The 24,385-nt window shown below is 44.1% G+C and overlaps 1 protein-coding gene and 1 long non-coding RNA gene across 2 annotated transcripts in view; one reads left to right on the forward strand and one right to left on the reverse strand.

The window, feature by feature from the left end:
* LOC111245074 (netrin-1-like) overlaps positions 1-24,385 on the reverse strand; it is a 73,784-nt gene that overhangs the window by 34,131 nt on the left and 15,268 nt on the right. The gene's annotated exons all lie outside the window — the stretch shown is intronic.
* On the forward strand, positions 9,526-13,633 carry LOC111245075 (uncharacterized). The gene is made up of 4 exons (XR_015321658.1): positions 9,526-10,426; positions 10,605-10,728; positions 11,269-11,527; positions 11,703-13,633. It is a non-coding gene; the product is annotated as an uncharacterized LOC111245075 (long non-coding RNA).

The raw sequence follows: 24,385 nt of genomic DNA on the forward strand, positions 1-24,385 counted from the left end.
TATATATAGGCACGCATGCAGATCAAAGACATCAATAACGGATGGACGGCTCGATTTTACGGTTAGCATGTCCGGCGTTCGTTGATCTGCTCGCTCTGTGTCCCAGTTCTTAATGGTCTTGATTGAAGCGACATTACGCGGTTCTATCAAATGGGGCTAGCTACGGCAATGGCAAGCTGGCGTCTAATAGTTTCCTATTCGGGAGCATCAGTATTCTGTATTGTTTCAAACAAAAACGACAATTATCGCTATCGAACAATTAATTCGATAGATAAAGTTGTCAATTACTGGCGCATAGTGTATATTTGGTTATCTACAAGATGCCACTGCGTATTACCACGATCACGGGAGAGTGTACAATAAATTATCAGTTTACGCGCGCTGCCTATTGAAATAAGCATCTTATAACGATTAGAAATTACTGTTTCGTTTCTTCGTTCTTCTTCGTCTTCTTAAGTTAATTAGGAAAAACATTGATTTCTCCAGATCAAGCGCGTCGATCAACACAAAAAGGCACCATCGCTGCGTGAAGCTAACACAACGTATCTTTTACCAGACAGCTGGCCAGTTGCAGATCCGAACAGGACGTTCACGTAATTTTCTGATGCTTTTTGCGTCACCTTCCGATGTCTCTATCAAGACTTGATTTTCTACGCTCATCATCTCAATTAGCATCGAAGCAAATGCACACTATTTCCCCAGCATAATTTCATGCCATTGCATTTCGTAGAAACGGCCCGCTTTTCAGTGCTGTAAATCTACCGATGACGCCTTCAGTTTCAATAAAAAATATGCGTCACTGTTAAACAACGAAAACTAGCATCACGATGGTGATTTTGTACGCTTCCTTGGACTACAACGATTCGAGCTATCGATAGCTCTTCGCTATCGATATCTATGTATACGCATAACCATCAATATATGAAGTACGTTCATACGCAGGGCTTTCGTACATGTTTTCTTAACGGCGTAAGCTGTTACACATAATGATCCGGTGACTATTACATGCAGGACTACTGTGAATACGTTTCGAACGCAATAGATAAGTGAGTGCCGAAGCCTGAGGGAAACTCGTCGCTAATCTTCGAAGCAACGTTAGTTACTGATAGCGACAAAATATAGAAGATTTACCTGCTAGGTGAGCTACGATGACCTGTTCAGCTAGTGAAAAGATGAATCTATATCGTAGCTTGCATGTCGGATAGCTATGTAGATCTGTACATGTTTCAAACGGATAGACTAAAAGATATATAGGTTAATTCAGAAATCGGCTCTGCGATCACTACTTGGTTGGCTTCATTTAGGTTGCACTGGATGCTAATAATGGCGCAGCACCGTCAAGAAAGCACTGGCAATAATTACTGAAGAAATTAGTCGTACTGCAAAATCAGGTAGTTGTCAATCTCACGTTAGCATCGGTTAGTCCTAACAAGAAACTAACGATGTGCCATCCGTGCGTACATAAACGTGTCGCCAATCAACCAATCTGCAGATTTTTTTCGCTGTCTTCTTCAACCGTTTTCACATGATGACACCTCTTTCAATTTCTAACCTCCTTCGCCCTCGACCTGTTTCGACCTCGTTCTCTTTGTTCACCGAGCACTAGTGGGCATCACCAACTGGACTTCGACTGGAGTAGTTTCGGTGCGAGGGATGAATACAATAAACCTAACCAGCCCTGAATCGACTCGAGCGCAGTTGGCAGACTGACAGGAAACATCGTTGGACCACAAGAAGGCGGTGAGGTCATGAGAAATTTTGGCGACAGAGGCAGCAGTGAAGGCAGAACGCTCGAGGGGAACTGTGATGCTGTAGGCCATGGCCCAAAGTTCAATATTTCAATGCAGCAGCTTACATGAGTCGCCGGTGGGAGTGCATTGCTGATTGCCCGACCTCGTTGCTAGGTGGTGGGCAATCGTCGTCAATGGCTAGCGGGATATGAAGGGGTGCAACCACATACACACACAAACACACTCATGGACGCACATACAATGCACGCACACACACGCACGCCCACATGCATCCACATACACGACCACATGTACACACACACACACATATACACATGCATGAACACACACACTCACACCCACGCACACATGCATGAACACACAGACACACGCGCGCATGGATGAACACACACACACACACATGCATTCACACAGACACAATTATGCACGGGCACACACACACACACACACACATGCACACTAACATGAATGTATACACGCTGACGACTTGATTCTTAACGTTGCTCAATGTCGTGACCCTGTTAGTTGATTTCTTTCTCTACGCTTGCCTTTCCTTTTGGAGTGGGTTATCCTCATATTACAAGGTAATGTTATCTACGACCGGGGGGGGGGGGGGGGTATAAACGGTAATATAATTGTAATTCTGTCCTTACGCAGCTTTGACGATCCTATTCTACTGTTGTTCACTCGTTTCTTGTGCGTCGTTACAGCCGTGGATTGTTATAGTGCCATAGGTACCTCGCTTTGTTTGAGAGCTGTCATAATGCTGGTGATTGTGAATGTGCATCGCGCTAAGGGGACAACAGAAGTCGTAGTGCTAGTGAGACTGTAAACGTTAGAATGAAGTCTAGGTTAAGTCGATGAGAAGGTGAACCGGTATTGCCGTATGCTTTAACCTATACTTCACTTGGGTTTTCGACTTGCTTGTCTGTCCTGTTTTGCAATGGTAGCTAAGGCTTACTGAGCCCGTTACACTCGCGTGGGGCTGTTAAGAATGATGATGGGTCTGATCGTGGTGGCGTTGTAGATGGACCGTCTGATGCGAACGAGAGCGGATGACCTAGAGCTGACTGAGTCCGACCAACAAACAGACCGATCCCCATCGACCCTATGCTAATATTCCTTCTTTCCCAGCCTGCTCTTCAATGTCCGATAGCCATTGTGTTTGAGTCGAGCCCGTGTGTCTGTCGCATGGTCTCATCATGGTCCGGCGATAGTTTCGGACGATACCGTAGTCCGACTAGTATTGCGGGACAGACAGATAGGCAGGCAGGCAGGCAGGCGGGCAAGCGCCAGTAGTGGGTGAATACGGGTGTACCTCCAAAGACCCCACTAGAGATATCCACTGCACAGGTCCGCCATGGATAGCACAGATCAGGAAGAGAAGATCAAAAGAGCGAAGCGAGACTCGAAACTGACCAGGCACCCGGTCATCTAAATGCTTGCAGTTTTCCGTCACTTGCACATAGCGACGAAGTACCTTACTCGCGTAAAAAGAAGTTTGGTGAGTCGCCGCTGAATCGTCACAGATGTGCTTTTCTTCGCTTCCAACTTGCAGAAATGCGCGATTATTCTTTGTGACAAACTACTGCCTATCTACGAGTGCAACAAAGGCTGGTGAAGCTAATAAAACCAACCGTTTGCCAACTTCGCTGTTCATGCAGCAATATGGCAGCTATGGGCAAGCATGCACAATAGGGGTATATTGGCGTTGTTGTCTCCGTAAAAGCCCACATTTATCGGATGCGAGAGATATATATATATATATAGACTACATGTAAAAGAACATGAGAGTAAATGCGAGAAGTAGGCAGCATGATTTGGTGCCACAAGTTTGAATGAAATTGAAACGTAGGGTATGTAAGCTTAGCCTACCTAGAATGCTCCAAAATGTATCAGACTGATCTAAATTTTTTTAAATTTTTATTTATTTTTTTTTTATTTACAATAACAGTTACTGCTCTGATTGCAATCACAGTTCACTACGCCTAATATTGATCAACCAGGTAACGATCACTTTTCACTAGACATTATTTTATATCGAAAAACGATGCCTTATTAATAGCCTGTCCTTTGAATTTTTTTTACAAACACGAAACGTACGAAAAACATTTTTTCGGCATCGAGTATGTCTAAAGTTTTCTTTAGGTAGGTGATAGTGAGCATCTAAGGTTCACAGGTCGACAGGTTTAGGAGGTTAAAAATTAGAAAAAAACAAAATTTCGTTAAAGAAATTTTAATATTACAAAGGCGTTTGCTTTCTTCATAATTACTGATTTCGTTATACTTGCATAAGCTTAGATTGGCATTCAATAGTTTAGATCACATTATGTCCAACGTCGATTTGTCGCTAACCAAATGAGGCAAACCAAATGAAAGCAATGCACCATCTACGTTATTTCAAACTATCGCGAAAACACTGCTTTTGCACACGAATATGCGATTGTCTAAATGATTTCGTGGCATAAATTTCGCTGCCTATTTAGGCCAAGTTGTGCGTAAAATAAAAACGAGGTTACTATAGAGCTCCAGTGCCGAAGCGAACGATTCATCGCCTAATGATGCCTTCTAGAACCGCTAACCGCTACGACTCGAACGGGTAGTGACATTGTAGGCAGAAGAGTGCCTGTATTATAGCAGACACTGCTTGTATACGTCATGCTGTAGACCTGTATTCATGGTGGCTGGTGATTTGTACTTAAACAGAGTAATGTACTTTTTAGGTCGGTTGCTGGTGGCTCGCAAAAGACACAGTTGTTATTATCCTGCGCTTGGCTAAGGCTAATTCCACTGCTTTTAGTCGTGTTACCGTGGAAAAGCCAATTCGAGCGGGCTTAATTGGCTCAAATCAACCTTGAATCCATCTTGTAGGTTCCAGTAGAGGTATCCAGGAGAGATAGACAACATCATCGTAGGCCTATTGCCTGTTTCAGGCAAGTGGCTTAGCCTGTGGACAGCAGCGTAAAAGCAGAATATACTTCTAACCTTCTACGGCAGAGCTAATGACCTAAAATAAAAAATGCTCACAGGACTAGAAGGTTATATAATTTCAACAGGAGTAGTTTGTTGTCCTTCATAGAAGGAAAAAACAAGGCCACCTACCTGTACACTCAAACAACGAACCTACACATTGGTTATTAAAAAGCATTAGACGTAAGACAGATATCATAAAGTAGTATCAAAAAATTATAAAAAAAAAAAAAGTAGTTCAAGAAACGCAATGAAACAATATGCGAATAATACAGTTCCCATTTAGTTAATATAGGTAGAAACCTGCAGACATTTTTTTTGCAACGAACACAGTCCATAAAATCCGTGTTTCATTAAAATACTACCCGTGTCGTTCAGGCAATAAGCACCTGTTTTCTAAACCTTTCGAAGTATAAATAAGAAGCACTTCCATAGATTCCTATGTGTATGGCTGTAATATATGATCTTTACCGAGGCGTTACATGTTCATCCTGTGTGGTAGCTTTAGCGCGGGGCTAAGCCAATCGACCACTCCGCTCTGCAGGATATTGAAAATGACGAGACAATGCCGCTTCATCGCGCACAACAGGTCGCTACATTAAGTGACCCTCCCGATTAATCTACCTACTTTTCTCCCCAGCTGTAGGCTGCCACGGTGCGTAAATGCTCTATAAAAACTGACAGGCCAAATAGACAAGCGGCAGGTATAAGCTATGAGCAAGCATACACGAACGAAGGATGAAAGTCATAATATATGATCGTGCCCGCTGCTGAGGTAAGCAGGGTCTACCCTTCAGGGAAGAACAAGCGAGGCTCAATGGCAGGCAGTATCAACAAAATGAAGAAAAAAAAAAAGAGGCAAAAGCAGCGCCGAACAAGCGAACGCACAGTTTCGAACGTGTTCTGTACATTTTATTTTTTGGCTAAGTAACATTGCCTGCTTTGGCCTGTTGATCGGCCTTCCATAGAGCAGCATTGCGGCTAGAACTGAATAGGACAGCTCCTTAGTGATGTATCGGTACCAAGGAATGTGTAGCCGGTAGTAGCTGGAGCGGCGTTGTCGCCAGATGAACTGGTCATTTAGCCTCAACAAAAAGCTGAACTTTTACAACAATAAGCACTTACCGAACAGCACCATATCGAATACTTAGAGCAATCAATGATTGTGCGTTCCTCGCTTATCGCGGGAACGGCTGCTTCTCCCTCTTATTAAAACATGTAAAGAAAAAAAACGCGTAACATTGTTGAATTCCACGCAAATTACCCCCCGTATATATCTAAAGCTTGTAGTACTAACGACGGTGCTTCTCTTATACAAACGAATGTATATCTTTACATATATATACACACATATATATATATATAGAAATAGTGAGAGCGGGAAACGACTGTCTGAAGGGTCCAATCCATGCATATATATATACACCATAGCACAATGTGGGTACGGTATTTGTCAAATCACTTGCTTAGCGCCGTCATTAGTTCACATTCATAATTATCAGCTTCCATTTATGCATTACTGAAAAATAATTTTACTCGGTTGTACAAGCAGCAGTATTCCCCTTGGAACCTGACAGTTAACAATTAGGAAGTGAAAAGGTACTCGCAATATAAGCGAGAAAGGTCGACCTCTACTCTGTGTTATTGTTCTTTACCCCACCCCCCAAGATCACCCCGAAGGCCAGCCTCAGAACCTTCTATTTCTGGCACACGCTTCCCCTTTTCGAGTGATAGTTATAACATGTGAGATGCCGCACCGGAGACGCACCATGCAGAACGGTATAGCGTTGAAAGGCTCTCCGTCGTCAACGACTCTCAGTCGTTGGCCCTATGAGACTCTGTAACGCTCCTTATATGCGCTAGCATACCCAAGTGTTGTGTCAGAATGACATTGCAAATTTTCTCTTGAGTTTTTTTTTTGTTAATGTGATGCACGTTGTGCTGCCTTTGCGTACGCAAGATATTTGTACGAGTGATGATAAACACTGATTATATGATTGCATATACTAAACCGCTCAAAGTGTTTGTGTCTATTACCGTTTTTGCATAATATTGATAATTACTTGTTCTGTTTCACTTTTACTCAGGTGCATCACAGCTCTTACGCATGTTACACATACTGTACGGTTCTATTGTTAATATTGGAAATTCTCCAGGAAAAAAAAAAAAAGTAATCTCTACGAAAATACCAGGTACAAATAAAACAATATTCTGCAAGTCGAAAGCCTTCTTCTAGGGATTACAAACATTGACCGTTAGCAACCGCAGTTGCCAGTCGAAGCTACGCCCATAAAAGCCTTATGTTTTACTACCCAGAACGTGATGTTGCCTGCAATCAATTGTGTCAAAAGAAGCTACTAGAAAGACGGCTTCAAGTTCATTGCTGAATATGGAATAAAGTAGCTGAAGCTTGCTTGAATGGATAGGGACACCGACAACAGACGAGACTAACGAAGGTTTCTGCGAAAATTCAGGTTATGTTCGTTACTAGTTGACTGTAGTTTCGCTATAGAACCACCTGGCAGCACAGACGGCACACACGATTCGTTTCTATCTACTGTCAATAGGCAACAGCTATAGGCAGCGTCTATTCATACGTGCCCTCTATGCAAATGCGCCACCAATGGATTAGCGAATTCTGGAACACTCAATCGAATAATCAGTATATGTTTTGTTGAAGTTTTCTTCTTTGCAGAAAAGTTTCGATGACAAAAAGCTCCATTAACGCCTCGTATTTATAGCTTAGTTTTGATACCCTATCACCTAAATGTCCGAAGGACTTCCACGAAATTTCATAAAATCGAATAGAAAGTTTTCGAGAGAAAGTTTGTTCCCCTAGTCCTTTTCTCCCAAGCGTTTATCAAGACCATACTAACTTCGCGGATTACTGCTTACACTTAACTCGGTCACAACACGGAACTTAACGTACTTGTCTAACTCCGTGATCAGCAAACAACTGATTTATTTAATCAATATAAAGATCTATTCGTTTTTTTTTGCTTTCTTGCGCTCACCCAAACGTTTATTCGTATGTCTTGCCTCATATGACATAGGCTTCTATTGGGAATGAATCGGTCTAGGAGCACAACACGAACACAATTGATTGTAGCTCCCGCTGAGTTCCGCACGATTCGCGAGACCTATAACCTCAATCTCGGTTCTGCCTAAGTATGAAAACGCCTATGCCTAAGCGCACTTTTCGTTCGCGTCCTCTTTGAAACAAGCCTGTTTCATCCGAGTGAGGAATGTTGTCCTGTCGTCATGAAAAGTGTGACGTACACCACGCGGTCGAATTGAACGACACGATCCGTGATATCATCGGTTCACACCTCATCGACCTTTTTAAAACAAGCATTACAGGATGTCGAAAGTTGAGTCGTAGGTAAATGGTTCGTAGTAGCACCTAATCTGCGTCCTGGTGGCTGTCGACGGCCGATTCTACAAAATTCATTATTTCCGCCATTTTTAAGCTAGCTACTTACTCTCTTGGGGGAGGGGGGCATCTCAACGCGTCGGACACAGAATGATTGTAAATTTAGATAGTCGAGTCGGAATTCCCTAAATTTAGGGTCGTGTCTTACCGTCTTACCGTAACTTCGACGCAAAATAGTTACGGGACATATTCCCTTGTTCCTTGGAGACCTACTACGAGTTCAAGACATTGCTGGCCTGTAACGCACATCATAGGACACGGTGCGTTGAAAAACCCTTTATCGCTTTGGTCAGAAATGCCTACTGGGCAACGAATATTCTTGCTCGAAGTAATTGCATACTTCAAGTTCGGTTTCTGAACGGATTACACATTGGATTGAAAGAAATTGAATTTTGGTGCGCACTCCAGCTGTGTGACCGTTCGTGCTAACTTGATATAACACGAAAACCCGGCTAAACTCGGATAATTTGTATGTCTTACATATTGCGTTACATTAATCTCATTGATCCTGTTTACCCCAATTTACATTGGTGTCACCATTTACGTTGTACCTGTCCTTAGCTATGCTACCCAGGCATACAAAATTGAGTCCATATTCTTGCTAGTTACGGTATCATTTTTTCATTAAGCATAAAAATTACTGTCTCATTTCAAGTCCTTTGTTCCTATCGGATATTTTACATGTGTACGAGAGCAAATTCGCCATACGAGAGTATGGCGTTTCGCGATTCGTGCGCGCTTGAATGCTCCACTTGGTCGTTATTGTAAATTTGTTGAAAATCGTTGCTTTCTGTACCCATTGCTGCTAAAGCAAAAACGGAAGGAACGTTCGACTGCAGTGGTCATTCGCACTGACCCGCGATCGTCCGTCTGTTTTCCATTCACTGGAATTTGCCCCTATTTAGTTCGTAAGTAGTTACTTGAAATGCCGTTCCTCGTCTTTCAACAGCATTCACGATATTCCGGTATTGGCCTCAACTCCTAGATATCACCACCGGGCGACCATCAGATCAGACTACACACGTCACCGTCACGACTGACCATCGCCTGGCCACCTGGTTGAGGGATCTTCGCCGAACTCCGCTGTCCACTTAATGCTTCCGGCTGGATCAATGAAACTAATTGCATTGAACGAAGAAGGAATCATTGATTATTGTTTGAGCAGTCTCTCTTGTTCTTCCACTCAATTTCCTTACCTGTATCCAAGTCGTCGAGGCGAAAAATTGGGGTCAAGTCCAGTCTAGTTTGGGGCTGGCCGGCGGCTGCTAGCGTCACGCAAGTCGCTCATAGCGAAGTGAGGGTCGCTTTCGTCTCTGATTAGGAAAGAGGAGCACGACCCTTTCAAACTGTGTGCTCTTATCGTCTGGGAAGCACCTACTAAAGGGGAACGAGTGCGGGCGCGACCGTAGCGGCAACAACAGCCAAAAAGAGATCTGCTAAAGTCCACAGTACTTCAAAGAGACTCAGAGGGACCACAATTTATAGAGAACTAACGTTCCTCGATTAATGAACCACTGCATTGGTAGTCTGCTTCGTTTCGAGCATTACTTACCGCCGCCTTCGTTGTCGCCACTATAAAGAAATGCACTTAGATAATTTGATTCGATCCCGGATAGATAGCCAGTCGGCCGCTTAGTGCTCCCGCTGTCGACTGCAGTAAACGAAGAAAACCCTTCACCTTAAAGTTTGCAACGGCGGCGGCTGCTGATGCTTGAGTCGTTGTTGGTGGGCCTTACTGTCGCACACAAGAAAAAAAAGAGAAAAAAAAAGAAGAAAAAGGGATCGGGGGTGTGGCGTAACAGGATGAGTGGGATAGAATAGTGCAGAGTTAAGGTGATCGGTAGCATGCCTAGCTTGAACGGTTTGCGAATGCAGACGAAACGGTGGACGGGAGTGTAGAGGTGCAATGGGGGCAAGGTTGTGTCTACATGCAGTGTGGAGCTGCAGGGTGGTAATCGAGGGGGTCAGCGGCGCAAAATCCAAAAATCCAATAATCAGTTGATAATGGTATCGTACTTTATCGCCTGTGTTTCCCACAGCGTGTACTTAAGCTTCGGATTTATCTGCAAGGATGGATCGGTTAGTTGGTGATCCGACTGCTGATCCTTCAAAACGCCAAAAGGTTGGGGGGCCAAAAGTGGACGGTATCTTAGGCGGAAAAACGGCTGCGTAAAGGAAGAAAATGTATGGGTAGAGATACTGATTGCCTTTAAGATTGGTCAGCAGAGAGAAAAAAGAATAAACTCCAGTAACTGAACAAGGCGTCTGTCATGTAGGTCGGCACATTCACTATTATGCTAGAGGTATAGTATACTATATAGCATGTTCCAGTATCGTAAACATGATATTGGTCTCTAGCTGGCTTTGGCCAACATATGTTTATGGAAGGAAATGGAGTAAGAAAGCAGTGTGCATATTAAAGCTGATGCCTATGCTTTTGCCCTCCGCAGGACGTTTTAGAGGCACGGATAAATATCTGGTATCTTCAATACTGAATATTTCAAACGTGGACGTAACAAACTGGGGCCGGCAAGAATGGAAGACGGTTGCCAGCAAGTAAACTGGACTGTACTGGTACGAACGTGGCAAAGCTCTATCTACTAAGAGTAAAATAATCCGAATAGATTGCATGTATAAGCAGATTACGCACTGATATTTTTCTCGACACGTACGTTCGTACGTCGTAACTGCGCGGTCTACAGTATCACAGCAGAAAATAATTTTTGAATTCTCCCTCAGTTTCCTAGCAGAGTCGGTACATGTGCTTGCCTTGCTTTTGGCTTTCATTCTGCAAATGGCTATGTTTGTTTATGAAGATGGCTATGCAGAAGTATGTACGGCGTGTATCTCTTATACATCATAGTAGGGAGCGCTGATTAGTAGCTGGCATTACCACTCGCCGACATTATGCCCCGAGCGAGTCATTAGGAAGTAAGTTGGATTCCAGAGTGGCAGAAAGCCCCTACAATTGGATCTATACACTGATGAATTTTTGGGGGAAAGGCGGGAAGGGTAGAAGCAAAAAAACGAACCTGGTGTTCTTCTCCGTAGGGGAAGCAACCCTATCATGCGACATGTAAGCAATAACACGTATTCGTTCGTCGGTCTTTCCAGTACCTGTCACGAGTCGAGTCAATAGAGTGCGGCCTAGTGCTTACCATAGAAAACCAAACGACGCCGTATTGCGCATCAACACGCTGATCGACAGACCAGCAGACGCCGCCTCAGTTATTCGGCTACTACCGTATCGCAAATGCAGCCCTATCCAACTGAAGGGGAAAAGTTATACACAACTTAGCATAAAGCAGTATAGACATTAGTGTCAGCAAGAAGGGACGCCGATGGCTTCCAAGCGGTCGGGAGAAAAACGATGGTAAGAAATAGCTGTTCACACGCCAGCTGTTGCCGACAGCCTGTCTGTCTCGTTCTTCAACGATGTCTAGAAGACGAGAAAGAGATCAGATTAAGGTTAATTCGTCTCGAAGCTGGGCTGCTTGACTTTAATACGTTTTTAGAGAAAGCACTTCTTTCTTCCATGTTCGTTGCAGGTCGTTGGTGTAAGAGGCAGATAAGATTCGAAAATCGGCGACTATCCGGCAAAGAACCAATGAAGAGCGTTCGGACAAAGCCCACGACTTACGGGTAACAGTGCTAACTTATCTAAGAAGTTTTTTTTTTTTCTCAGTTTCATATCCTATTTATACGGCCTGAGCTCTTAGAAATGTACAACCTCCGCCACATTTACTTCTGCTCCGCGTTCATTCTATCTCTATCGACACGAACAGACTTTGCCTCTACCCAGATTGTCGTGATTTGTACTCTCATTGACGCGCGAGAACTGCGAAGCAATGCGAGCTTTAGGGGTAGCCGTCTCTCCATTTGAATGGATCTCTTGACGCCCCTAGTGGTTTCTGCGTCTCCCTGGTCCGTAGATGATAGTCCAGCTGCTGTCCGATCCAAAGACAAGTACTCCTGTGTGGGTCAGAGTTTACAACGGAAATCGGAATAAATTGAGCAGCGGCGTTGCTGCTGTCTTCCACGAGAGTACGAATATTCAACGGGTAAATACGTAGCCAAGAGAGCACGTCGTTGCGGTGGGACATACACGACCTTCCTCCCGTTATTCTCTCTGCACGTCTTGACTAACTCTATGTTCGCGGCGTGCCACATCGTGTTGGGAACAAATGGAATGAAAAATCACACTCACGAGGTAAGAGACGACGGGCGGTAGGGTCGCAGGAGATTTGGGTACAAGCTAATTCTAGCTTTGAGCAGAGTAGAACGTTTCGAGGCATTCCGGATCACTCCGGGACTTAGCTCTTCCCTAGCAGCTCTGATCCTTGCTCCGCAAAAGTTTTCGTGACAGCGTCGAACAGATAGGGATGGAAAAGGAAAAGCCAAACATGGACGAGAAGGCAAAACGCGCACAGCAAGGGGCCTATCAGAGCCAACCGTTGGGCTCGGGGGTCCACTACATATAATACAGCGGCGGAAAATTACTTCAAAGGGGCTCCAGCTTCATCTTTTTCTTCAGGTAGAAAAAGAAAGAAAACGAAAAAACCTAGAAAACGGTGACGTTCTACAGATCGAAGCATTACATTAAAAGAAAACGAGGAGGAATCTGAGCTGTTGGAGCCAGTGAGTACCTCGTGGGCCGCTGGAGTCCACGGTGGAACGAGTCGCAGCAACGACTTCAACTCACGCTCAACTACCTATCAGCCCTATTATAATGCAGCCTTCTCATCGCATTCTATACTCCCTTTATCCTTCACATTCCCTGCTTTCACGTGCCTCCCTGTCGTTGCCGGAATTCTTAGTATCGACTTGCCGTCAGAAAATGAGAAGAAGAAGAAGTGGCTCCTTTGTCAACTTGGTTCATGCTCATCACGAACTTCTTGCTGGAGTCTTTACCTTGCTGCGGCTGCTGGCGGTAGCGACACCTATCTGTTCGCCATGGTGGTTGTAGTCGATTTATCGCTGATACCACTGCCCCTGAATCAAACTGGACGCGTTGGTGGCTGCAAGCCTACCTAGATGAAAGGGGCTACAGCGTAGCAACACTGAAGCACCCTTTCGAGCAAGGCTTGGATTTGGCAATATACAGATAGAGGTGACAATGGAAGTAAGGCGTTGCGATTAACAAGAGACGATGTGCACATGCACACAGATGCACAACCCACTTGTAACTATGTGGAGTGACATACCCACTCAGGTTGGATCTATGATGATTTGAAGGAAAGGAACTGCCCATTTAACGGCCGACCAATACTGACGGAAGCTGCCCCTTGTGCCTTTTATTATCCCGAAATATGCAAAACAGCGCGAGAAGTTCTCGCTCTAATCTCGTTTCTCACGTAGCTGCACCGGGGCTGATGCCCCCGACAAACGAGTGTGCCCGTAACCGTATCATAATCAAGCATGATCTCGGACTTAAGCGTTATTATGATGTAAATAAACCAAGTTAAAGAAAAATGTGAATACTGAAAACATCGTAGAAAAATTAGTTTTCTATGTCTATGCATCCACTTCAGTGGATAGGTAGCTGCTACTCATTAATGCCACATGCACTTGCAAAATGTAATGGCTGCGTATTTGTAAATAAAACATGCTTATTTAAGTATCCGAATATTCTTTTTAAACAAAAACAATTTAAAGCACCTTCTTTTTTACATTCGGTGATAGATGATTCTCTTTTTAGTGTGAGCAATCTAGCGTATATATGGACACGACTAACGCTCGTTGGGAAGCCAGTGTGGTAATTTCATTCGTTCGTGCCCTGCCTCCTTAGAAGAATATTTAGCGACATCCCGTACTCCTACATTCAATAGCCGTTGTGGGCAAACAACAATGAGTATCACGCCATTTTACAGATCCAAATTTGCTACTTTGTACCAGTGGGATTGCCCTCAGCGTAGTCTAGCCGTGAGCGAAAATAAAGCAGGGCCTGACAGATTCCTGCCGATGCCAACCAGCGTGGTCCTAACATGCAGTCTCACAGGCCAGGACGATGCGACGGCTATTATTTATACCGTCGAAACAGCTGAATGCGATCATAAATTTCTCGAAGAAGGAAAAAAAATAAAGACAAATACAAACTCGATTAGTCCAAGAATAACGAAGGGTGTGACAGAATGTGGCTAAAACAGAACTACCTGTGTGTAAATTATAGCTGAAGTCCATAATAAACATTTTACAATGGATTCGATGATGAATGATCGATACTGCAATATAACGCATGTCTCGCTTTCCCCAGAATCAGCGATTTTACATGAAAAAAAAAAAAGCTAAGACTTTTCGCGCTACATTTTATTGGATCACTGTGTTTAAGCGAGATGTGATGTAAATATGATCAACTAAGCTATCATTGCATCGGCAAGAGGTCAATGTAATGGTACTACATATTTTTTGGTGCTTTTTAACTTAATGTGGTTCACACGTGCGCAGACACGTCTATATGTCCATATTGATTATATACATCTGCATTAGATTATCTTCACAAGTATCGATTTTGGTGGATAGGGGCTAACTGCCTCTATGAAGCCGTCGACGCCATTCAAGGAAAGCTGAAGATGCTTTCACGACGTGACACGCAATCGTTGTCAAATAAGAGACCGTTGTCCAAAGCTCTCTTGAATGATGCCGACACCTTCGCAACATTTTTTCGGTTTGTTTAGCTAAGCTCGTAACCCATACGAGTCGGATGATTGGAGACATGGCGGGCGTGCTCTGTACAGCGAATGCGCTACATCGTCGATGCAAAGCGAAGCTTTATGTTGACCTGACGCCGCCAAAGTTGCCAGTGAAGGCAGAGAGTTAATCCCCGGATCTCAGCGACCAAGCCTCGTAAGGTGCGAACCATGAGGCGGGACGCCAGAACACTCAACAGCAGCGGCAAAAGACTGCCCGTGACGATCCACAGAATGACGACGCTACAGGAGGTAAAACTAAAAGCAGATCAGATCTCATCTCTCGACGTACGAGTCGCTGAATCAGCAACATACAAGTGCGCACATACATACAAAAACATGCAGACACAACCTTGCTGTTCGCAATAGTTTCGAGGCACTGTAGCGCCTCTGGGGTTGATGCCACCGGCACTAAAGTTGCAGAGGTTTACTTCAGACGGACGATTTTGGGTGGTTTGAGAAGTGATAGCTCGTGGGGGGTCGGTAATTAACGAACACGATCGTATCGAAGCGAATGGGATAGTCGCCGTCGTGTCGAAGCAACGACGACTGAGTGTGAAGAAGCCACCGATATTAAGCTTGGCGTTTGCTCCCCCCCACACAGGTCCTTCCCGGAGGAAGTCGCGATAGCGTTTAGCTTCGCCAGGGGAACTTGGGAGAGAATTAGGAGCATAGATGCGTCTCGACCTGACAGCCGCTCTGAACCGCCGCTACTGCTTTCCCGCGCTAGCCGTACGCTGCATCCTGTGTTCATTTGTCCCTGGCGAAAAACACGCCAGGCATGAAGCCAATCAGCCACAGTCTAAGGAGGCTTGGTCCATATAAAAATTAAGCGATTCAGATCAAATCAAACGATGGCCCGAGAGAAGAAGCGATATCTCCGACTGGAGAAACTCGATGCTTCAACAGTTGATCTGCTTCTTCACTGGTAGCTCAAGTATGCCAAGATCGAAAAACGTTGATCTTTGATGACTAAAGTTCGATAGTTTCGCTTGTGGTTTGATGACGTACGCGCAGGTGCGCGAACAATGCAAGGTCTATTTGATTTAAAACATTATGGCTCAAAAGGTCCTGTACAACTTGTGTGTTGTATGAATGTGTGGATTTTGACACCCTGAGGCGTCCGAAACTACTGCGATGACACGATGTATAGCCAACTGTTTCCGTCGAAATGAAACTGACCGTTACTGTTCATCTATTGCTGACAAACCAAAGCAGGCCTTCCACAATAAGAAGAAATATCATTATTTTAACAGTATCCGGCCATTTCGCATAATCAATCCGTTCTACAACAACATCCCCGTTAAGCAAGCCCTACACGTCGATTTTATCCTTGAGAGCATTCCTTGACAAAACGTAACAGCAACGGGGCGAGAAAGCTAGTTCCTTGATAGTATATTCTTTCCCCGGCATGTAATACAGCAATAGAAAATCAGTGTTTCGTACAACACTGTCGAGTACGAACGTAGAAAATTATTAATTCTCCCTATATTACATACGTGAAAAGCGCAACGAAAATGTAAGCAGCCTTAGGGCTTTCGATGCATTTGTATGATCGGCCATTATTCTTCGACGTGTGTGTGTATGACTGTAGAAGTATGGCCTTCAGATGTTGCCATTTAACTGCAAGAGTATGGACTTGTTTTTATGATACGCCAGCGTCCGTCCGCAGTCTCGTCTCAAGAAGACGGGCTGACTGGACAGGAGTTCAACATCGATCGCGCTCCGCTTTAAATCGACCTACTTCTCTGACGTTTAGCCTCGGTTCGATTTGCTCCGCAGGAAAACTGCTATTGGCTTCTACTCCGACGCAAAACAAGCGGACAGACGTGCAGGCACAGCCAGCAGCTATCCATCAGTTCAGACGGTCAAATATAAGCCACCCCTGCCCTGTGGCTTTCTTTTGGAAGATACTTCTGGCAGATACTCAGTAGTTATTTCAAGCATAATCAGGTGTACGCCCGACTCACGCTTGGGTAACGCTTAATTTAGGATATGCGTAGTTAATAGTATTATAGAATGATTAGGCATCATATCGCACATGCATATGTATATCGTTCCTTACGGCAGGCCTTGCTTGTAGTAGTGGTACACGATTTCTACACTTTCAAATGCAATAAACGATATTTGCAGCCTAAGTATACACGCGCCTATCCGTACGTGTTTGTACAGCACGGGTGTGTACATCTATGACTACAACAGAACATTAGACTGACTGCGATTTCGAGATGACACTGACGTCCGCATGCGTTTCCTTGCGAGCGCATTATGCTGTTTCTGACGCGGGGCTCGATGTACGCCGGCGTCCTATGGCGAGAACACTGGCGGCTACTGTGTCTCGTTTTGTATATTTCTATCTGCGCTTTGGCTCGTGGCTGGCCGCCAGTTTGTATTCACATGACTGTTTTGTGCGAACGGGTGTGACACAGCACGCTAGCTTCTTGATGGATGTCGAACTGCTGCTTTGTGCTTGAGGGCAGTCAGAGGATCGTAGACATTTAAAGGGGGGCGGAAGGAGGCTAAAAGGATCAGTAAAAGGGGCAGTAGGAGTTAGAAGAGGTAGGGATAACTATGGGGATGTATATGTAGACCAAGCAAATCCCAGCGCTACTCCTGAAGCTGCTGCTGCTGCTGCCGTCGCCGGAGTAAGACATTCTCCTGACGGTATAAAGGGCAGCCATCGACACATCGAGGCTGGGGTGGGCCTCACTGCAGACTAGGTAATTATTCCCTTTAGGATGACTGGCGAGAGAGTCGCTCGTCAGGGGAACAAATTCAAACAGCCTCTGTATCGCTACCGTCAGTCCGGCAGCTGGTTTCACGTGGGGAATCAGGCTGACTATGCAAAAGTAGCCGCTGGTGGAAAATTCGGCAGAAGGGGAAAAAGATTACGACGAGAAAATTGACAAGCAGGCAAGTCACTGTGCGAACGGAATACTTGATGCTGTGTAAGCATCCATCAGAGTATGTTACATTATACCACATTATAAGAAAAGAAAGATATTCATATACATATAGCATTTACTTGGCAGGTGATGCTGCCCGGATATTAAGCGCCATATCGTCCAGTCCATCCATGTTTGGGCTTCTTTTCTATGCGTCTGGGTAAACTGGTCGTGATCACATGGTAAGCGTAGCTATCCGATTTCGCCGCGGATCATCCGGACGTATCGTGATTAACCATTTATTATCGACCAACACGTGCATAACGCATATTTGTCGCGCTATAAAAATTACTAATAGATAAACGTCTATTAGACCTCAAATCGTTACTGAAACACCAGGAAGCGTTCTTTTGGATCATATCTATTGACTTGGGTGTATTGACCAAGACACTATTAGCGTCTGCCAGGATATTATAATAATGATGCCATATATATATATATATATATATATATATGCTAAATTACCACATCAAATAATAACATGTGCCGTCGAAGAGACGTTGCCAATGTAACATCATACTGCGCGCAATAATTAACAGTTAAAGGCTCGAGTGGCTATGTTGTCTTCCGCAAAGAACTTTGGCTTCGTAGGCGGACGAAGATTTCATTTTTGAAGGTGAAAAAGGTGCACGGGATCTAAAAAGGCCCGGAATATCTTTTTCCTTTAGCGTAGGGTATACAGGAAGAAAAGCCGTAGGGATGACACCGACAATGCCTTCTGATGTTTTGCCCAATGCTTTTCGAATGAGGGTCATTTGCTCGCTTCCAGCGATATCTCGAAGAAGGCAGTCCGATCAACATGCAATCCCTTCCTCGTTTTCCCCTTTCTGCAATTCACCGTATCATAAATTTAGCAAAGGCGCCGGGTTCCGGCAGATCAAAAGCACCTGGTTTCATGTCTGCTTATCTATCCTTAAAAAACAGTGGATTTTATTTCCAACATTACACAGTGTGCAAGTCTTGCCTGCCGTCCAATATTAAACCCTCCTTTCCGAGTTAATTAACGAGAGCGGGATGGTCCATCTTCTTCAGGCAGTGACAGAGGCCAATTAATAACTGTTGATGTTTTACGTGCTCGTTTCATGGCCTCGCAACAAATATGCCTAACTGATCCAACTGATGCCTAAGCGATACAGCTTTCCAGCGTCTTCTCACGCTAGATAGTAGCAATTGACTACTGATGACCGCAAACATCGTGTACTAATAGTCGGATCAGTACATGATGTAACGTCATCGCTCATCAGACGAAACACGAACACGCCTTACTCGCTTACATTGTGTACCTACCTACACAGAATATATTAATAATAATGCCCCTACACCAACTGTATCTATCTATCTATCTATCTATCTTATTTCTGTTTGATACCACAGCACGTCCCCGATCGCATACGCGGTCCAGCATCGACCGGTCAACTTCTCGTCAATTCGTACTGTCCATTTTCCCTCCAGCCGCGAGTACAATCGCCTCAGCGCAGGTGTTTTTCATAACAGAGTTGCCCTACCACTATCGTCGCTACTGCCCGCCCCTATCGCCGTCTGTGCTTGCCTCCCGCCGCTGTGGTTTGTATCGATCCAGACCTGTTGCGCCATTTTCACTGAACGTTATTGTATCAAGCTATGCTATCGCGATCTGCTCACGAGGGAAATATGCTAGCGGTTCTGGTGTAGTTAGAGCATAGCGGTCTCTATTCCACACTGCCATTGTGCCACCGGTGGCCGTCGTGGGGGTGCCAACAGCAGTCCCTACACATTCTTCTATATTAGCGAGTAGCCGCCATCTAATGGCTATGGATATGGACGTTATGTACAGCAGTACTAGTCTGAACGGTGGTATTGAATTTGGGTCGGACACGTACATATATATATATATATATATATGCACACAAGCGTACAGCTTCCATAGGAAATTCGTCGTTGGAACAGAGTGTTCTTGCCCGTGACTGCGACCCGGCACCGGTGTACCGTGTTACGCCGATCGACACGAGGCAGATTTTGTCTTGCACAACCGCTACAAAAATCAATGCAGCTGTTTTCTATGTCTGTCTCTAAATCTGTTCCAGATAGAATATGGACAAAAAAAAAATACTGTAAGATTTACAGTCATCGAACGAGCCCGTAAACGTCGACTGGTCTGCCAGACGTACAAAGTCCTTCTTCGACTGTGGCCAAGTCTTAGATTAATCGCTGTGCAAATGAATTAACGGAATGAACTTGTAACACGTAAGCAGAGTAGAAAAGACAAAAAAAAATGACGTAGTATAGGGCGATGCCAATGAGCTAGTAAGTAATGTATATATATTACTCACTACTATAAGAAATCCAGCTGCCGGGCCACAAACATTAGAGTATCGACGTTCGACACGTTGTAGCAGTTTACGGTCCAGTGGTCAAAGGACTGAATAGGACAGAATGAATCGTTTATACTAACCTCTGCAAGTAACTACGACAGCGCAAAGGAGGAAGGGGATTATGTTGGAGATAGGAGGCGAATGTAGCGCCATCTGAAAAGAAGGTCGCGCTGAGAATGATCATTCGGAGCCGTAATGATCAATAGTTGTGGTAATCGGAGTCGCGATCATTCAGGCTCGTGTCGTAGTCAATCTTTCAGCTGTACAGGCAGACCAACAGTTGACTCGACTGCTTTCAATTCGACTAGCGTCGATTCGTCGTTTTGAGGCATAATGTGGACCGCTTTGGGGAAAAAGGAGACTTGAGGCTGGGGTACATGTATCTTATCTCTTGTACGTCTTATAAGGTCCATGGAGGTGTTTAGTCGCCTATGCTATATCAGTACAGATTAATAACCGTTACCAAGGTGTCTGTTATCTGCCATATTTCTGACTTCTGTGAAGCTAGTTTGGCTTGTTCTTCAAAATAGCTTAGAAACGAATTATTTGACAGTGCTGGCAGAACATGACTTCAGTTCTGATGTTTATCATTATAAATTTGCTATTTGATTTCGGCCTTGTAAAAAAAAGTCTGGCTGTACACTTTATTTTTAGGCACAAGGCATGTGCAACGTGCACGAATCGGATAAACGAGTTGACCTGCAGTACAACCCCATGGAAGCGCATTGCGTTAAGGTGAGGGGCTTTGGTAATTAATTAGGGAGTGTCCTGTCAGCCCATTCTTTGCATAAGACCAGAGTACCCAGTTGTGCTTTAATTTGCCTTGAAGTTCTATCAAAAAGTGGCCGTTCATTTAATATCAGGTAAAGTCGCAGTTACGTCAACTGCCCGATAACGTCGACGGTAGGCTATTTTAGTTTCTTTAATTTTTTATCAAATAAATGTTTGCCGAGAAAATAGCTCTGTCAGAATTATACGAGCAAGCTTTCAGCGTTAATTAATGACACAAGGAGATTAAAATTCCTATCAGCTCAAGCGACGACTTGGGCTCAAGCGTATTCCATATATATATATATATACACCTATGAAATAATAAAGTTCATAGCAAGTGTCTTCCTTCTTCAATATATCCGAAGGCCTTCCCATATGCTATTCACTACTTCAAGCCTCTAATATAGTTCGCAATCAACACCTAGCGTAAGTGCTCGCTATTGAATTTACTTGGCATTTGAGTGTGTGATTTATGGAGCAGGGCTTGGGTGCAAATGAGGTCCGGCCTTTGCTTGTGAGTGGTGTCAGGAGCATGTAAATGTAGATTGTATGTATCCTTTAACCGATAAGTTACCCACTGGAGGCCAGAGCGCTTGTAATAACCAGTATTCAAGGTTGAATCGAGTAATACATGCAGATCTACGTACATCTATGCGCATCCTCCTGTGGCTCGCAACAGAATATGACATTAAGACAGATTCACAGACAAACAACACAATAGATATCGGGTCAACCATTGAAAAAATCGAAGTGTTTAGAGCGTTATTCTTTTAAAAATGATATTCGTAAAAAGCCGAAGTCAAAGACTAACAAGATGATTTACAACGAAGCATAGGAACAATAATCTAATAGGTTTGTTCGTTTGTGCATCCTATAGGTTGCCTTGGATGAAAAAATGAAGGTCTAAAGAACACAGACAACCATAGAAAAAGTGCTGCCAACATGACCTTAAACTGTTGATAACCTAATTTTTTCGTTCCTAGACGGGCGCATCTCCTAAATCAAGATTAGTACAGCCGTAGTTAGCTTGTGGACAATTATAGACATCTCTCTTTGCTGAAGCTAATAGCCACTTGATGATCTGGTCACAGAAACACACACAACCAAGCACGATTGTCGGGTTCGTTTTCCACCGCCCCAACGGTCGGCTGTTTCAGTTCAACAACTTTTATATCTTGCCTGTTGTTCTCGCGCGCTCCTCAATTTTCACGTTGTTCAGGCAGAAAAATGACGGAGCAAGTCTTTAGGGAACCTTCTGGTAGGTCGTGAAAGTCGAGATTAGTTTAGGCGGTTTGGCAGATGAGGTAGGCAGGTTCAGTGAAAAATTGGGGTATAAATTAATAGTCGACGTCGTTTTCTCCACTAGCGTGGTCATTAACAAAAATTAGCAATGATTTCAAGAAAGGGCAACTGAGACCCTCTGCCATGAGACATGTTGTCTCTATCGGCTGCGCCGGAATTCGTGGGTTATTGTGGGTTGGCCATAAATTCATGGGGTAATGTAAGCGGGACCTGTTCACCAATTTATTCATGCAATCCATCGTTATCAGTTTCGGAGAACGTCTTCTTTCGACGCTGATTGCTGGCTACTACAATCCAAATCATCGAACAAGTTTGGTGGTCTACTTAAGTATGGCACGGGGATAGCCTTTCTAAACATGTAATCCCAGGGTAACATTTACCGCTATAGCCAACTGAATAATTTTGTGCGCACAATATACTTACTTAACATGACAATAATATGTTTCACTTATACGCAGTTATCATCGGTTACCAATTTTAATAACACATATCACCCAATTTGCGTATTAGTTGGACGACGAACGGTGAACTTGCTCTAGCGTGCCCAATTACGATCGGGGCCGAAAATTCAGAAAATGTAGAAAAACAGAAGCAGATTGGAATACCCAACGTGAACCGTTGTTTTTTGAACAATGATGGGCGGGCTTTTCGTAGATGGGTTGGCTCTACATAGGTACTACAATTTAGCTTTGAGAACGGCTCAGTCGTTTCTCGCCCGCCTAAAATGTCACCTTTAGAGAAGTAATTGCACCCATCGCCAGAATAAAAGAACTAAACAGTGTAACTCAGCCAATTTCGTATAGGGACGCAAAGTTCGGTACCATTGCTATATGGCAACATTCGCAGAATCAAACGCAGGTTGAACAAAAAAAACCGAACTCAAGTTACGGTAAACTGGCCACCGGCACAACCAATAAAGCCCGACAATGGTTGGCTTCAGATGACGCAGAAGAGCAATCTAGCCGACGTCGTGAACACTTTACGATGCTCTTAAGTAGCAAGCAGGCGTCTCCGCTCTGCGATATTGTTAAGAGATTATTAAGGACCGTAAAATTGAAGAACGCCTCGGCGGCCGAAATGCGGTTCGACCGGTTGTCGAAAGTCAATGTTTTTCACTGATCCAAGAAGTAGTGGTCACAATGGCCTTTTTTTTTGAAACAAACGAACGTGAACCGAAGGCGCGACAATCTCCGCGCAATGGTGACGGCTTTCAGTTTAGTCGGCAAAAAAGAAAATGTCCATGTCATATATGGTTGAGCTGAACCTTTAACATTCAACGATTTGCATCTCCTCTTTCCTTTGTGGAAAAATCCGTCGATGAACACAGTGGGGATACAGCGTCATTGCCAGGGTTCCAACAACCTTCAGAGACAGTTAAATCACTGATAGGACAGCGAAAAGTGATAATAATACAAAATGGATAACAGCAGAACAAAGGTCTGACTGAGCTATCCAACCGCTCCTCTCACGTCGGAGTGCACGATACCCTGATATTATCGGTAAGCTTCGTGATTTATCTAATCCTTTGGATATGGGATCAATTGTTCTTAGATATCGTTAAAATAATAATAAAATGCCTTATCTAGTGTTGTCCATATATCTAGCGAGCATTGTTCTACAAGAGGTGTTACCAGTTTGCGAACGGGACAGATGACATAAAATACATACGTACTCTGTAGCATGATTTGTAGAATCGCATACAGGTGCTATCGAATGAAAATATCTGGCACCATTAATTTTGAAGATTTCATAATTTCGGTAGTTTTGAACGTACTTGGCAAGCAGTGTTGTCAAGATTATGATGTATTGATACAGGTTTGTTATGCCATGCTCGACCACGAGTTCACCATATGGAGGTGTGTACTTATCGCCACGGTCGGAAGACCTTATTTTTAACATGGAGTGGACATAACGCATTTAACGGTGCGCGTCCCTTGAAGTGTCATTTACGTAAGTTCGTTCGCTGCTTTTGCGGGCTTAATGATCTTGTGTTCTATAGGATATCAGCTAAAGTAAAGGCAAAACCGTTGACGAGCCTGCTACTATTTACATCTCGTCCAATGGCAGGATCCCTCCTGATTTACTCGTCTCCAGTATCCTAGTTTGGCTCACTACGGCCTGGATCGCAATCAACTAAATTTAAATAGCATTTGTTCTAAGTTAATGTGAAAAGTTT

This window comes from Varroa destructor, unplaced genomic scaffold (assembly GCF_002443255.2).
Source record: "Varroa destructor unplaced genomic scaffold, Vdes_3.0 BEIS01000002.1, whole genome shotgun sequence".
NCBI classification, from domain to species: Eukaryota; Metazoa; Arthropoda; class Arachnida; order Mesostigmata; family Varroidae; genus Varroa; species Varroa destructor.